This window comes from Serinus canaria, chromosome 1 (assembly GCF_022539315.1).
Source record: "Serinus canaria isolate serCan28SL12 chromosome 1, serCan2020, whole genome shotgun sequence".
In the NCBI taxonomy this organism is placed as follows: domain Eukaryota; kingdom Metazoa; phylum Chordata; class Aves; order Passeriformes; family Fringillidae; genus Serinus; species Serinus canaria.
The window spans coordinates 109,583,031-109,600,263 of record NC_066313.1 but is presented as its reverse complement, the minus strand read 5'-3'; the positions used below and the strand labels follow the sequence as shown (position 1 = coordinate 109,600,263).

The window sequence follows — 17,233 nt, the reverse complement described above, 5'->3', positions numbered from 1 at the left end:
AACAGGTTAAATGCAGGTGAATGTTATGTTTTGCACTCAGTTGTAATATTCATAACTTGGTAATTGCTGAAGGATGTCAGAGTAAGCCTAATTCCTCTAGCAGTTGTATGTAGGGTAGAGTTTTGCCCCCCCAATACACTTACACAATCCTACTGTGCCTAAATAGATACTGAAAGTGTATTTAAGAGAAGAGATTTGGGAAAGTGCTTGATGAGGTAGGACCTCAATAGCTCAGTGTGTGCAATTATTTGTGCCAGCTGCGAGGAGTGCTCTTATATATTGGGGAATGTTCTGAGTAGTCAGGTAAGGTCCTGACCCCACAAACCTATCTGGGCATGCTTTAAATAATGAGCTATACTTAATAATTTCATTTAATATGTATCATGTGAAGAAGGTAACAGAAGTTAGAGAACCTGAGTGTTATTTGCTTGAATATTGTCAAACTCCATTTTTGTGTATTTGTAATTTGCTATTACAAAGTATTAAAATGACATTTCATTCACCCTGGCATTTTGATTTTTTAGAAAGAAAAGCAGCCCTCTCACCACTGCATTGAAGTGAGTGCACCCATACCAATGGGAGCTCCAAACACAAAACCTCCTCAGCTGTGTAATAGTTCTTATAAGATTTGTAGTATGGAGAATTTTCTCAGGAGTGCTGTCTTCCATCCCCTGGATTGGATCCTTGTTCTTTTGCAGAACTGATAAGGGACAACACTGTTTGGACAATCAGAAATGGAAAGAAAAGGCACCTGTATTTTCTCTTTCTGTTTCATTTTGTTGGGATTTTTTGTTGTTTGCTTTTGGATCATTCATCTCAGTTACTTCTTCATTCTTTTTCTCCTGCTGCTCCTGTTTTCCAAGTTATCGGCTCCTCTCAAGGGTCCTGTAATTTTTAGAGCTTTTCTTAAATCTTTATCTCCTGGAGCCATTTCAGCTGTGATATTTTAAAAATTAAGCTTAACCTTTCAAAATTAGGCCTGCAGAAGCTGTATCAGAGGTGACTGAAGACAAATTGAAAAGCAGGGACCTCTTGACAGTGAGTGGGATCAGAGCTTTCAGTGAGCTGGAAGTCACAAGTTTGATCAGGAATGACTTTTAGGTTATTTTCTTGTGGGAATGAGGTTTATATGGTCATGTCATGTAGGCAGAGATATATCTGAGGGTGTATCCATGATATTTAATAATGTTTGAATCTACTGGCTTACTCCAGACAGAATTAAATCTGACAGAATAATTTAGTTCCTGTGACTTTCATGAAAATAAGTTGCGGAGCAGGGAGGATGTATCATGTTCTCCCTGAATCATGGAAAATCTGCAGTGGGAACTTCTGGGCAACAGCACGGACTGGCTAAAGAGAAATCTTAAATAAATCAAAAATTTGGAAGAGATTTCAGTTAAAACTGGCACCTTACACCCTAAAGTTAACAAACCATGAGGCACAGACATGTGGGGAACCAGGCTTTCTTCATTCTGATAACAAGCTTTAATTTCGAGGGAGTTAAAACATCTACTGAAATAACAAAAAGAGTGAGAGGCTGAGGAAAGTAATGGATGGAGAAACTTTAACTACAAAGGCAACCAAAATATGGGATTACTTGGGTGACGGGGAAGCAGCAGATGAGGAATTTCTACACCTGTTGTGAATGAGGGGGGAGCTCAGGAATAGAAAGTGGCAGCCAGGAAGGGAAGGAAAAGCAAAGGGAAGCAGGAGGAGAAAAGAAATTCAAGTTGGGAAAAGCATCAAGAAAGGCTTTGAAGATCACTGGGAGGAGAGATTAAACAGAAACTAAATTAGTTTTAATTTAATCTGTTCACTCTCAGAAGAAATCAGTAAACTCCCATCCAAAGAAGTGCAGGCGAGGCAGAAGGAGAACAAAGGGGTTGCAGGGAGAATCAAATTTGAAGAAGAGGCAGGTCTGGACATGGGAAGCAGTTAATTTTAAGCACTGTTTAGTGAATGTGTCACTAATGAATGTGTCAGGGATAATGAGAGCTGAAACTTGTGGAAGAAGCAGCCAACCTGGCCAAAGGAACTGCATGAGAGGTGCTGTTACACAGCACAGGAGCGGAAACAGAGATTCTCCTGTGAATGAGACAAACCAAGAGTTGGTTGGGGTTTTTTTTTTGTTTTTGTTTTTTTTTTTTTCCTAATCTTGTTTAAATAAATCATTCCCATTAACACTGTGCTATGATTTACCCATCTGAGCACTCTGGATTAGCACAGCTCAATTCCACCCTCTCTGCTTGGTGTAGAAGTTCTCTCTCTGCTCACAAGCCCGATGTCCACGTGGCTCTGACTGTGCAGAGGAAAATGGCAATGGAAAAGGAACTCCTGAGAAGGCTCCAGGCAGTCTGGCAAGGGGATGGAGCAACTGTTTTGTCAGTGGACAAATGGTGGCAGTGTGGACAGGGTGACAAGATTCCTGAAGCAACTGTGTTGGCTGAGCAGGGTCTTGACACACCAGTGACGTGCAGAGGACTGAGGGCAGAACATTGCAGGAACATTTAAGTAGCTGTTTCTATTGCCAAACTATCAGCCAGATCTTTGAAAAGTGGCCTGGCCCGGGAAAGTGTAATGTAAAACCAAAAAAAAAAAAAAAAACCAGCTGATTTGCTTAAACCAGAGAGAGAGACATGGACCATGAAAAAATGTAGGGTATTGCCAGTTTAATGGGAACAGGATAATCAAGTAGATTCCCAGTGGCGGCTTTGTAGAGGGACCTGAAAGTAAAACTGCTTTGGGTTTAAAGTGAGCTTCCTAAATGTGATTTGCTTTTTATGTGTCACTTTCTTCCTCCTCTTGCAAACCTCTGCTCTCAAAGCCAGCGAGGTGATGTGGGGATGATCTTTCAGAAGCCTTGAGAATGAGGAACAAGGTGGAGACAGCAGATCCATCACCTGTGACATGTGTGACCCAAAGGCACTCCAGCCCTTTTGCACAGCAGAGTCACTTTTTAAATATCCCCACAGCAAAAGGGCCAAGCCATAGGGTAGCCTCCTGAAAACACATTCCTGACACTTGTACAGGAATGGTTTGGGAAAAGGGGGAATATTTACCAGCGGTAACTCATGGGGGAAGAAGCTGTGGCCGCACTGGTTCCACCCAAGTGCAGTTTCAGTACCAAACACCTGTGTGGTGTCAGCATCTTTATTTCAAGGCATGGCAGGACCCGAGCAGCGCCGGTTCCGTGGGCAGGATCCTGAGGGACAGCGCAGGTCCGCCTTCGCTCCGATCCCTCAGTTTGGGGGCTTAGAGAGAAAGGGGGGGAGAAGCTTTGGGGCTGGAAGGGTCGCAAGGCTCATCCAAGCAGTTTCACCCCACGCAGGCCGGAGGAGAAGGTCCTGAGACAGCCTGTGAGGAGCCTCCAGCGCGGCTCCCGCACCCGGGGCTCCCCGGGGCGACCCCGGCACGCCCCGGGCGGCTCCCGGGGGCATCCCACAAGGCGCGGGGGCTCCCGGCGCCAACAGCCGAGGAAAGGAACTCCCCCAAGCCCGGAGAGCAGCGCCCTGAGGCGACCCCAGGGCCAGCACCAAGCGCTGCCCGAGGGAACGCGCCACGAACCCGCCACAGCGGCCGCCGCCTCTCCCCTCATGGCGGAGCCACTTGGTACCTCCCTCCTCCCCCGACTCCCACAGTGGTTTCACCCCCCCGCCTCACACACACGGCGAGGGGCGTGGCCTCACCCTCACGGCTTTCCCCGCCCTCTCATCCATATTCATGAGGGAGAGACGGGCGGCCCCAATGCGGAGGGGCGGTGCACCCAAGCCCCGCCCACTAACGATGAATATTGATGAGGCGCGCCGTGGCGTCGGGGGCGGCGCGGGCGGTGATTGGCCGGGCGCGGCGGCGCGCGGTGACGCGCGCGGCGGCGGTGCGGGTCCCGATTGCTGCAGCCGCTTGTCAGTGTGACGAAGATTGGCACCCGAGGTAAGCGCTGTCACTCAAACCCCGCTCCAGCCCCGCCGTCCATCACGGCGCGCCCGCCGCCCGGGCACGGCCGCACCGGGGAAGCGGCAGAGCGGCTGGGGAAGGGGCGAGCGGGGCGGCGGCGGCGGCGAGGGGAGAAAGGGGCACCCGCGCTCCGCCGCCGCTCGCACGGACCGGGGGGTCTAAGGGGCGGTGGCGGGCGCGGGGAGGGGAAGGAGGGGAAAAGCGGGGAGGGGTGTGGGGGGGGGAGCGAAGCGAGGAAGGTTCTGGAACCGCCGCCGTGCGCCCGTTGTGTCCCGGCGGGGGCGCGCGCGGGGAGGGGACGCGAGAGCGCGCGCGGGTCCGCGCGGAGGAGGAGGAAGAGGAGGAGGAAGGAGATGGGGGCGATGGGATGGGGGGGAAGGAGGGAGGGAGGGAAGGAGGGAGAGGAGGCGACGCGATGCTTAAAGGGGCAGCGCCGTGCCGAGCGCTCCTCGGAGGCGGGGGGAAAACGGGGGGCGCTCCGGGGGCTCTGCCGCGGGCCCCGAGGCCGCACCGCGGGCTCGCTCCGCAGCGGCAGCTGCTCCGCGCTCTCCTCCTGTCCCTGCTGCGATCCCGCTCCTCCTGCACACCTGCCCTGCCCGGGGGGAGCGCAGGGAGGGGAGGCGGAGATGTGCCCCGCTTTGGGGGATGCTCCCCCCGCCTCCGGCGTTCATAGCGAGCGCAGCCCGGCCGCGGCCGTGTACGCAGAGCTCGGCCGGGTTTGTCCCTCGCTCCTGTCTCCTTTTCGGTGTGACCCCGCGCTCTCCCGGCTGGCTTGGGAGCAGACACCTTCCCGACAGCCAGGCCGAGGGTTGCCGGGTGTTTACGCGGCCGCAATTAGGAGCTGAGACTTGACACTGCCCAGAGGCCCTGCTGGGGATGTGTGTAAACAATAATAAATCAAGCGCTGGTTTTATCCCCAACTATTGCCTCGGTGAGCCGCATGTCCCAGGTCTCATGGAGCAGCCCACGGCTTTCCTTCCTTCCACCACGCCGGTGTTGGTCAATTAACAATATAATAATATGGATAGTTAACACGTTCGTGTGATAATTCTCTGTATAGCTTATTGCTATTTTTAAAAATATAATTTATTAAATATTTTCTTAAATGGTGATATGTAGTGGAATTTTATAGACAGGTCACAGTGTTGGCTTATTTGTTTAATCTACTGCTGCTGTCGTTTTTAGTCCCTTTTTGTAGTTTTGTGTGAGTAAATGACTGGTGTGGTTTAGGGGGGGAGAATCCCATAATGGTTTGAGTTGGAAGAGATCTAAAAATTCTTGTTCCAACCCCCTGCCATGGGCAGGGACGCCTTCCACTATCCCAGGCTGCTCTAAGCCCCATGTCCAATCTGGCTTTGGACACTTCTAGGGATGGAGCAGTAAATAATTAATTCCTAATGCAAGACACTATATCTGCTATGAAACCCTTACAAGTGAAGGAATTGCTGGTTTGTTGGCTTGTTTTTTTTCCCCCCCCACTTGCACTTGAGTGCTGCCCAGGCAAGATTCATTTTTTTTTTTTGTCCTTGCCCCTCTTTGGAATAGGTTATGTGCATTCCATTAAACAGATCCCAGGAACAGGGAACATGGGCATTATGTTCTGGATGTGGGAAAACACTTGGGCCAAAATCCTGTGGAGAAAAGCAAGAGGCTGTAGGTCACTCTCAAAGTATGCTAAATATCTTTTTTTTTAACTAAAAAAATCCTATCTTAGTTTTTACAAAAGAAGTGCACATTTAGTTAGTTCCTAATTTTATTCTTGAGTGTGCTCTTGCACAAAATTTCATTAGTGTAGATTACTAGATGAGGAGAATTGTAGCAAGTATGGCTTAGGATATCCACCCATCCTGCTGTTCTCCATAGTGTGCACACACTCTCAGGTCCCTGTCCTCTGTGGGATCTAATTGTTCGTGGGCTGCCTGTGCTGTGGGGTTCCATCCCTTTAGCTTTGTTTCTGTGTGGTTGGAGTGAGATGGTTTCTGCAGCTGGATGGAGCCCTGGTCAGTCCCTGTTAGCTGCATGTGTGAATTTTATGGATTACACTGAACCAGGAAACAAGATGTTGGGGTTGTATCAGAAATCCATCCTTACATGGATTTCCAGGCTCTGTCATTGCTACAGTATCAAACAACAGCAAATGCATATTGGGTGCATTTTCTGTCAAGTAAAATTGCAGACTTATCCTTTTCTGAGTCTTTGTGTCATCACATATAGAATCATTGCAGTCAAGTTTTCAAAAATTTCTGAAGGAAAAAATTGCCCAAACATTTCACATAATATATTCAAAATAATTCTAATTATTTTTCTCACTAATGTTCTATCTTCAGTTTATTTTATGAACTGTACAGTATATTTTTTTTGACTGTCACCACTTGATATATTTTCTTGTCATCTCATAATAAAAGTATCCACAGGAAAATTTCAGTGTAGGTTTTACTGTGTTTTCTTTACATAATCTGCAGTTCAGTGGTGAAAGGCAGAGCTCAGTGTGCTGCAGTCCCAGGGTAAAAAGGGAAAGTCACAGGGTAAAGTAGGGGCTGTTGTGCTGCACTGAGATTTTGGAGGCTCAGATCATTTCTCATTGATCTCCCCAGAGGATTTTGGCCATGACTTTTTTTTTTTTTTAATCTCTCCTTATGTGTTTTGCTGGGCTGAAATTTTTTCTTGTTACCATTTCTCATGTGCTGATAGAAATCCCAAGAATTCTTCACATTTTGAGCACATTGTTGTTGTTAGGGTTGGTGGGGATTTTGTTTTGCATTTGGAAATTTCACTTTGGCATGTAAAAAGTCAAGCTGGTATTAAGTACTTACAGCTTTGATTTGTACTCTTAATACAGTTGTAATATTTGGGTTAAATAAAATAACATTTTAAAGCTAAATCCTTGCAGTCTTCCATGATAGGACTGAAAGGAGTTCAGAATGAATGAAATACAAATTTAATTTATTTTAAATATTTTAGTCTTATAAAATGGTAAATCTCCTGGAAGCTGTCATTTCTTCTTGAGAATTTTGCTTTCCAACTGTATTTTTCTGTGCTGTAAATGCAGTGCTCTAATAAAGCCCTGATAATTCTGATTACTACCACAGCAAGTTTGGGAGTGTTAAGGGGCAATTCAGTTTCTTGGAAAAGAGTAACTTTGGTGAAATGAAACCCAGTGTTAGTGGCTGAGGGTGGCTGATCACAGAGCCGCCACTGTGGCAGTGGAACTGCCTGTTCTAATGGCCATGTTAATGTCCTGAGAGGAGCAGTCCAAATTGTATTTCAGAATATTATGTCGTGGTCTGGCAGCCAAATGTTGCCTCTGCAAAACTGGCACATATGTGAAAGCTTACAGTAAAGCAGATTAATATTTTTATTTTGGTCTAAGTAAGACCAAATGCAATTTTTTTGTGTGAAATTAAAAATGTTGGAAATGTTACTTCTCTTGCAGCAGCAGCTGGTTACTTCACTTCTCACTTGTTCAAAAAGTCTGTAGATTTAAAAATGTGAAGTCTCAGAGGGGTTCATTTTGCTACAGCTCAGTGCTGTACAAAATGTAAAACAACTTACTGCTCTTCTAAGCAAGAGGATTCCAAGAGCAAGGAGAAAAAGCTGCTGATGGAGTTCTTTCATTTGCTTACTTGATGCCAGATGTTGCCAATATCTTTTACCCAGACCATTTTAGATCTCCCCAAGGGAATTGAACAGTGAAATATTCACACTTGTGGCAGGTTCTTCACTTTGTTCACTGTGAGGTGGTTTCATGCCAGAACTGTGGAACATGGGATTCATCAGGTAGATCAGGGGTGGGGTGGAAAGTAAAATAATGGCACTATGGATCTGGAAATGCCAGTTTTGTTGTTATGGAGCTGTGGCACGTTTTTATGAAGCTGCTGAGGGGCAGTAACTTGGTTCTGGTCCCTGCTAGCAGTGAGGGGATCCCATGTCATGTGTGGCACTGGGAGGCAAACATTGGTGCTAGAAAGGGAAATAAAACTCAGATCTTGTTCTGGCATGGTTGGTTCTCATACTTGACAGGAACACATTGTTTGGGGTTTCATGTGGCAGCTGCTCCAGGCCGTGGTGTTCTCATTTTTTATTACCTAGGTGTACAAAAGAGGTATTTGCTGTTAAACCTGAGGGCTGTTTAAGTACACAGAGAGTCAAAAGGTGATTTTTGAAAATGAGAGCTGAGTGTGATGATCACAGACTGTCCCTCACCCTGCTGTGCCCAGGGATGTGCAGCTCTCTTCTGCAGCTGATGGGAAATTCAAGCAAAAAGCAGAATATAGTAGCTTACTTCTGATATACTGAAAGAGGGATCCATTTCTTTTAAACCTCCAAATTCCAGTTTTTATTTTATTGGTGAGGTTTTGGAATTGCCTGTGTTTTTTCTTGATGGCAGAAGAAGCTAGGAAGTGTGGCTGTACTTCACATCCTGCTTGGCTTTTTATGAGTTACCCAGCAAACAAAGCAAAGGGAAAAGGATATTATCGTACTTGCTGAAAAATAAAGTCCAAGCCTTTTATATTACAAGGAAACACAGGCAATTAGAGAACAAAAATTAGATCTTTACATGTTTTTGACATGCCTAGAGAAGAGGGGCATGAGAATGTGTGTGCTGTGTTGTATGTTTTTGTAACTAAAGAACTTCTGGGTCAGTCTGTGATCAATTAATTTATGTTTTCTAGGCCATTTTTATGTGGTCTAGACCATGATAGTAGCAATGCTAGAAGGAAGAGTACCTGGTTATCTTTATTATTATTATTATTATTATTATTATTATTATTATTATTGTTATTGTTATTGTTATTGTTATTGTTATTGTTATTGTTATTGTTATTTTGAGGTGTTAATTTCAGTAGCTTGATTCTTAGTCCTACTAAAATTTGCCACGATGAATATGTTTGAGCAGGGTTATTCTGCCAACTTAGAAATGACTCAGCACCTTGAGAATTACTCTTAGTAAATATGTTAATTTATAAGAAGGGCAGGATTCTTATTTAAGAGCATATCAGCAGTTGAGTTGTGGATTTTAGTGTTGCAGAGGGGAAAGGATCAGAAGCATTCACATGGAGCATGTGGCTGTTCACTGAGAACCTTCAACAGACCAAAACCTCTTGGAAAACCTGCTTTAGATGGTAGTGGGCAAATATTTATTATCTAAACTACCTGAATATTCTGTGAATGCCCTCCTGTCTGTTGGTCCTTGCATGTCACCTGCCGGTGCAGGCATCACCTGGACCAAGCAGTTCAGCACAATGCAGCTCACAGCAGTAGGTGATGGGTAAGTTTAACCCTAAATAGTCTTTTTTTACCCCAGAGCACTCAGGCAGCAGTCGTAACTCCTGGGAGGATGGAGACTTGTGTTTGGGAGGGGTGGGAAACAAGAGTGGAGCAGGAAAGGAAGAGTTTTTATTTCATCCTCATTTGAAAAAGAAAATAACAGTTCATTTTAAGACCTAAACTTAGTAGCAAAACAAGTTCAGGTTTGACCAAATGTTGGAGTCAGAACAGGGAAGATTCTGGAAAAGTTAGTGATGGATTGGAATTGGATTTCACAAAGGGTTGCAGGGCCAGGATTTTCTGTCACTTTCAAGTTTTTTGTGTCACTTTCAAGTCCAAGTTAATGCTTGATTCATTAATGGGGTTGTTATTCCAGAAATCATTAAAGATACAAAAATGAAATAATTGGTAAGGGAACATCTTGATCTTGATGAATTGTGTAAATGCCAAAAATGTGTAGAGGGCATTTTCTTATCCATTCAACATCCAAAGTCCATTTTAAATGCATTTATTATTTAAATAAAAGCTCCTGTTCGCCCTTCAACTGTACTTCAATAGCATCAGGAATTCAGTCCTTCACAGAATAATTGGAAACTTTTATAGTATTATAATAAAAAGGTTGGAAAACATAACATATGCTTACACAAACTGCTCACATTGTAAAGTATTCAATAGCAATAAAGGCAGAGAGACTGGTGGTTATTCTGTGTCTTCCTTATGAAACCACAAAGTATAAACACAAAACAAAATTCATTTCAGTCATAGTTTATTGGGTGCTGATGCAAATCATTATTAAAATAGGATTTCCTGTTGCTTTGGATTAATTTGCCTGGAAGGAGATGGTTGCATGAGTGTCTCCAAAATTAAGAAATTTGGGATGTGGATACTCCAAAGTCTTCAGTGGCAGAGGGATGGATTTTTGTCTAGGGCTTAAGCAACCCTGTTTATCCATGTGGGGAATGCAGAGAAATTGTGAGGCTGGTGGAGTTCTCACCTTTTTTTTTCTCTGTTTATTGAGTTGGTTTTGTCTTTTTTTAATGAAATATGGTTTGAAAAAGTAATTAAATAACAGTAAGCAAGAGCTGTACAGGATCAGTTCCAGCTGTGGAAGTGGTGATACACATCCTCTGGGATCTAAGGAGTGTTTGGAGTCTTTCCAATGCCACCCTCTTGCCACAAGAGCAGCAAGGCAGATGTGACACCATCTTCCTGAGTTTTGGGTCCAACATGTTATGAAACCACATTGGGTAAAAACTGAGGGCAAAGACTTCTTCTCTGTCCTGCAACAATAAATGTGTGTGAGGATTCTCATGCTGGACCATAAAGTCCTTCTGTTGGTAGTGTTAAGAATACAGAAAAAAAAAAGGAATCTTCATTAATTATGTGAATATTGGTGGTGGATGAAGGAGTGATGGGAAATATATTTGCTCCCTCATACCCTAATCGATCAAGAGTCCTGGAACAATTAAAGAGGGAGGTTTCCTTTCCCCCAAGTTTTGTTTTTCTCTTGCCAAAATTGCAGTTTAGTCCCCTAAATTCCTTACTATTACTTAATGGGGCTAATAAAGCAGGGTCAAATTACAGTGTGAATTGGGTAGGAGAAGTGAGATGCTGCAGGAAGTTCCTTGAATTTGAGGATCTTTCCATAGTCGGAAGAATGAGGATTCCATTTTGCAGAAGGTAAGATAGTAACCTGGGGATTTCCCTTCAAAATTCCAAGAGCTACCTGGGGGCAGGATACCTGGCATCCATCATTTTATGACTGGATTGGGTAGAATTCCTCATCCTCATCTTTCTCATCCTTGTTAAGAAGGACTGTGGTAAATTGGTGATGACATGGAGTCAGGAATGTGACCCATGATTTTGCACCTTTCCCTAGAAATATGCTGGTGTACACACCAAGGATGTGTGCAGAATCAGGAGCTGGAGTTCTTCCCTCCAAGATCCCCTCAGTTTTATTTCTGTTGTGCCTGGAGAAATCCCTATGATCTATGCATCCTTAATATTCATTTTATCAGTTAACAGCATATGCAATTTTAGCTTATAAAGTGGCACATTTTTTATATTAATATATTTTTTAATTTGGCATTTGCAAATAGGAGAATTTATAGAATGAAATGTTCCAAAAGCAGAGTTTAAACAAGGAGTGAGTTGCTAAAGGAACACAAATCTTGTAATGAGATGGTTGTTGGTCACGCTGTGTGACAGTGTGTGGTGGTGTTTGGGAGGTGGCCTGTGGTACTTTGTATGAATTGTTAAGATCTGAGGTGGAAGGATATGAAAAGAGGATGCTAGGAAAGATTAATGGGACAACAAAGCAGTGGATACACTGTTGGAGAGGCCTTGCTGAATAAAGTCACTATTACATAGCATCTGTGTTCAAAATTCTACATGTAAAGAAGGGTTAATGGTAGCTTGGAGTGTAGCCTGTATTTCTGCAGAAATTCAACTTTAGTTGTGGATTTTAATTTCTTTTTAATTTTCTATTTCTTAAAGTATTATTTGCATTCTTTTTTTTTAAATGTAATCTCATATTCATCAAGATTAACATATAAATAACTCTATTGCACCACCAAACAATAAAGGGAACAAAGTGACACAAAATAAATCTCATTTTACTGCAGCCCAAAATTGGTTTTGTGGCTTTTTAGGGCTTGACTCCCAGGGCAATTGACAGCATAGCTGTTGTAGAGTAACTGAGTGGCTGTATCTGTGTGATGGAACTCCCTGAGGCTGGTATTATGTTCCAGAACAGGAACATTGTCTTTCTTAAAACTGTAATATTCTAAATAATGGTTGTACTTTTTAAGTACATGAGACAGAGGAAATGGAAGCCACCTTGGACCTGAATGAGGAGAAGAGTTTTAATAAACTTGTCTGCGTCAACTTCATATTGATTTGTTTGTCTTAATTTCTGTGGATGACTCTGTGTGGGCAAGTCAGTGGAGATGGAAATGAACTGCAGCAAAGGTGGAATGAATCCTCGATGTCGGCATGTGTGCTCTACTTACTGCTTCATTATTTGAATCAATTATTACTATCATCATTTGAATCTATAAAAATACATGGATCCTCATGTCTGCTCATATTTGTTCATGTGAATGTACTCAGAGGTCTTTGCTTCCTGTGATCTGAAATGCAGAACGAGAGGATGACTCAAACGAGGGCTCTTCAGTGCTTGAATGAACAAGTTCCTATTTCACTTTGTAGTTAAACCCTCAGTGCTGATTCACTTTCTGAGAGACAAAGCAAGTTGCCCTTTGTTTTGATTTCATAGTTAGGTATTTTTATTATGATGTCATTACTTTAAAGCTTGTCTGCCAGAGGAATTAAAGGGAAACAAGAATTGGCAATAGCAAGTCCAGGTGAAGACTCCGCAGTGCCTGGGTGTTGTCTCCACCCTTTAACAGGTGTATCTGCTCCCTTTTCTTGCCACCACTGAAATGTGCAAGAAGACATCATCATCTGCAACCTCAGATCTCTCTGGTCTGATATGTTTTAGGGTTCAGCAGTTTTTAATGTTGTCCAGTGTCACTTTAAAACGGGCAAAATCATTGAAAAATCCTCTGGCTCCTCCTCAGCCACATCCTTTCCTCTGCAGCGTCTTTCACCCAGACCTGCATTCCTTTAGCACCTCTTTGTTCTTGCCCTGGATATATCATAAGCTGCCTAGAAATTTGCTGTTTCCAGAGTTTCAGCTGAAGGCTTTGCAGGCAAGGGCTACTTCTTCATACCCTGAATATCTGACTGACCAGATCTGGCAGCAGTGACTCCACCAGTTCTTGGCTGCAGTTATTTCTGAATGTGGGAGCAGGATTTTCAGGTTTGCAGTAGTCCTCCTTATGTCTGAGCAGAGACAAGGAATGGATAATTCATCTATTTATCTATCCTGATTTATCTGTCAGTGACCTCTTCTGAAGATGCCGTGAATAGTGAGAAGTCTTTTATTTGAAAGTAGCCCAGTAAATTGAGGTGAGAATGAGTACCAAAATGCATGGCATGTGAAGAAGGGAGTAAGAGGGTTACACTGTCCTCAGAACAGAATTAACAAGCTGCAAAAATGAGAGAGGCCCATTTTCTGAAGACATAGATCTCTGACAGTTTAAGGAAAAGTGGTAAGAACTTTTAATGTGCCATCTGCTCCTTGAACCTTCATGACCAGGTCTATCACTTTGGGCTGAAACTCTTTCTTGCTCAGTGTTTAGTCTCTAACCAATGGCTGAAATTTGAACTACTTTAAAACTCCTCACATACCTTCCCTGCCCTGTTTAGAACCAGGTTTCAAGAACCAGAAATGGCATCTAGATTGAGTGGCCCTTCACATTTTGTTTTTCTGTGAACTTGTCTGAAAAACTTCTTGGAAAACAACATGTGCATAAATTTTAATTAATTTAAAGGCCAATTCAGTGACCAATTTCATCTTGCTTTCAAAAATGTTGGAGTTACTTTCTGGTTCTTACTGTGAACTTTATCTGTGTGAGAAACAGAGATAATCAGATTCAAGATCTCAACTGTGTTTTAGCCATCATTTAATTTCTGGTGGCCTCTGTGCAACCTTAGTGTCTGGATCTTCTCCTGAGATGGTTTTTTAATGCTTTTCAGCAGTTGTGTTTTCTATGTATGTTTTCACAATCTTTGCTACTTTGCTTTCACAATCCTTACTACTTTTTAAAAGTAGCTTCACTGTATCAAATGTGTGCTATTAAATGTAATTAAAATAATTTTAAGTGGTAATTTTTGGAAAGCTTTTTAAAATGGCCAAATAATCCTGTAGCAGCTTCTGTGAAGACAGGATCCTAACAATGGCCCATTTCTAGCATCATGCTTTGATTTTACCATGGATTGTATTCAAATGATGATGAAGGAGCTTTAAATGGGGAGGAAAAAAAATCTCTCACCTTTCTTGATTTCATGCTTAATTTACACAACAGTGGTGAGTTACTCCTATTTGCATTTCATGGTTTTATTTTTGGGATGTGTCTTGTCTAGTCTTGGCAGACAGACACCAAGCCAAGGAGTAAAATATGAAGGTTTAACAGTGAGGGAGTTATTATCCAAATGGAGCCTTCTGTTAGAGGTGTCAACAGAGACAAAGGTGAATGTAGAGACTGAATGGAATAAGATGAGAGAAAGATCAAATAATAGGATAAGAAGTTCAAGCGTGGGATAATAGGTGTGATTAGAGATTATTAACAATGCAAGGATTAGCAAAATGTGCAAAGAAATTCCTATCTGTTCATTAACGCTTGATGAGAGAACCACATAGTAAAACAATTTTTTTTAAAAAATCATTTTGAGTCTTAGTATGTGTGTTTGAAGGTGTTATTTTCTTCTGACTATTTCTCTGTTGGTTTTTAGGTTTCTGTCTTCCACCTTGTATGTAAGTGGGATCTCTGTGTTGGAACAAGATAATGTCTTCAACTCAGTGAAGGAAAGGGGTGAGCAGCTTTCTCATGGCCAATATTTTCTCTTCTTTAGAAAACAGCGTGCCCTTGAAATAAATATCACCCTGTATTGTGTTGAAAAGGAAGCCAGCTCTAGTTGCTTTTCATGTGTCAAAGAGAATTGATTTTTGTTTCTTTTTAACTTGCTGTGTGAATGTAAGCATCTAATGTTACATAGCAAGTGCCAGGACTAAAGTGAAATAAGAATGAACAAAGAGCCATGCTGAATCTGCCAGTCATGCATTTCTCTCTGGAGGACTTCAAAGAAACATGTATGAAGAAAATGAGAAGGAATGATTACTTGTTAACAAGTCTGTTGGGTAGTTCCCTCACAACCCTAAGAGGGTTGGTGGTTAGGTCGTAGCCTGAAGCGTAACTATTTATATCTCTTACAAACATCTGTTGTAGCTTGTATATGTTAAAAATGATACCACTGATCTCCAGCAGCTCACTTGTACCTTCTGTTAACGTTACTGGGTGGTCCCTGTGCCCGTAATTATGAAGGAGTAAGTGGAACAAGTGAGGAGTGGAGTGATGAATGTTAAGTGATCACTTTGTGTGTATGTTTCAGCTCACATTTAATCTCTTCACTTACATACTCAACTTGCACAAGCTCTCCACAATTCTAATTATGATTACCCCTCTTCATTTAGCTTCCTTTCTGCTTTACATTTTCCTTCATACCTCATTTTATAAAAGGCTTCTCTTTTTTTTTTTTTTCCCTTTGCTTTGTAGACCATGATCTTTTATGAATTCCCTTTCACCACAGGTATCAGTGGAGTTTCTGATTGTAGGTCATGCATCAGCTTCCAGTTACGTGACCTCAAGTTTTTCCTTGGGTTTTCCATACACTTTACTTTCAAAATAAATAGAATGAGTTAGTTCTGTTCTGTGTGAAGCAGACCAGCAGACTCACCCTCAGGTTTTGCTATTTGTAAGTCTTTGAATATAAAATAAAAACACACATTTTCCCCTCTGCTCTCGATTTCTTTCACAGAGAATTAGCATTTTGAAAGCTGAGGTGTCCTGAATTCGTATATATTCTTGTGTTCACCTCAGCTACCCAAACACTCTGTGTCCTGAGGTAGGGTGTGCTGGCTGGAGGTGGTCTGTGAGCTGAGAATGGACACACTCGAGTAGGTCAGCCAAGAGCAGGGCTTGCTGGAGTGCACCACAACTGCTTCAGACCAAGTCAGCTGCTTTCCATCACAGCCACCTTCAGCAGGAGGAAGCCTGAACCAGCCCCCTTGACTCGGTGTGAAAAGCATCAGAAACATCCACGTGTTGTGTGAGCTCGGTGGAGGAGCTGTGGAAGTAATTAGCTGTGGCAGTGATAAACATCTGGGAGCGATAGCAGCCCCATTTTTGTCTGCAGCCTGAGCATCTGCTGGGGCTGTGCCTGCTAACGAGCCTGGGTGCTGCATCCCAAATGAGGTTGTGAAAGACAAATCTGTAAATACCTTCTCAGTTACTTTTCTTAAAGTTTAACTCACTTTGTTTCTTGCCTCTACTGAGTAATGAGGAAATGTTTCTTTTTAGTGAACCGAAGTAATTCCTCAGTTAATTGCCTCAATTTAAGTGTGTGATTAGCTCAATTTGTTCTTCTTGATTTGCAGTGGTTGTCTTCACTAAATCTCATCAGTTCCTATCTTGCCTAATAGTTTAATCTTTTTCTACTGTAATTATAAGTCAGAGGGGAAGCTCTTGTGAGAAATGAAGGAAGTGCCCATGTGGAGTTCTTTCCAGTCACTCCCCTGGGAGAAAATATGGCAAAAGTCCTTCTAGATGCAATAATCTATGGATCTAGCTCAAAGCTGTGCACCTCCTTTCTTCTTTTGTGTGGCCTGAGGGCCTTCCAGATGTGGGATGTCTCTTCATTATGGAAATATGGAAGGGGGGGTAGTCCTGCTTGTCTTGTTCTCCAAAAATTCTTGCCATGTCCTACTGTCTTTACCAATTTACATGTATTATCTTTGTGGCCTCCCTCTCCAGGTTTTTCTTCGTGCCACAAATATGATCTTACGTCCCTGTGAACTCTTAAATCTTTCTTCCTCTTCTACAACTTCAACCGAAGTTTTATTTTCTCATTTTTGCCTAAGAATTTCATCTTTCTTCCACAGTTAAACAGTTTCTTTAGCAGTGTTTTCTGTGGGGCTTAGCTTTAAAATAATCATTAAATAGTGTTTGCTCTTTCTTTGTTGATCGTTTCAAGTGTTCTGCTTTTATTTTGAGGGGTAGTCTGGTCCATGCTTTGGATGTCACAGTCATAAATTAAATGTATGTCTTTTGAGAAGGAAGAAAAGCAGCATTTTCTGTGTGCCTGTTCACTCTCTCAATACAGACAGGCACTTGCATTGGCTGTCAGCTGCCATTTATAAAAGAAAATAAATATTTAAACATCAGACAAATGCTTACAGGGCTGATGCTTCAGAATGTGTTCCCTTAAAGGATTTTGAGAGGTGTCTCACTTATTGTGGCAAATGCTGATTTAACTTTTAACACTAAATGATTTGTAACTGTAACAAAAATTTAAAATCTGAAGTACTTCTATCAGTGAGTGCCCTTAG

General features: G+C 42.6%; 1 protein-coding gene across 3 annotated transcripts in view; it reads left to right on the top strand.

Annotated features, from left to right (window-relative positions):
• The first annotated feature begins 3,799 nt into the window (after positions 1–3,799).
• PKNOX1 (PBX/knotted 1 homeobox 1) overlaps positions 3,800–17,233 on the top strand; it is a 36,586-nt gene continuing 23,152 nt past the window's right edge. The window contains exons 1-2 of one of the 3 annotated variants that reach the window (XM_030234329.2): positions 3,803–3,930; positions 14,581–14,660. The gene's annotated coding sequence lies outside the window, so the exon portion shown is untranslated. Of the gene's footprint in view, positions 3,931–8,919; positions 9,224–14,580; positions 14,661–17,233 lie in introns of those variants that run through there. The other 2 variants (XM_050972347.1, XM_030234330.2) reach the window with 2 other exon arrangements.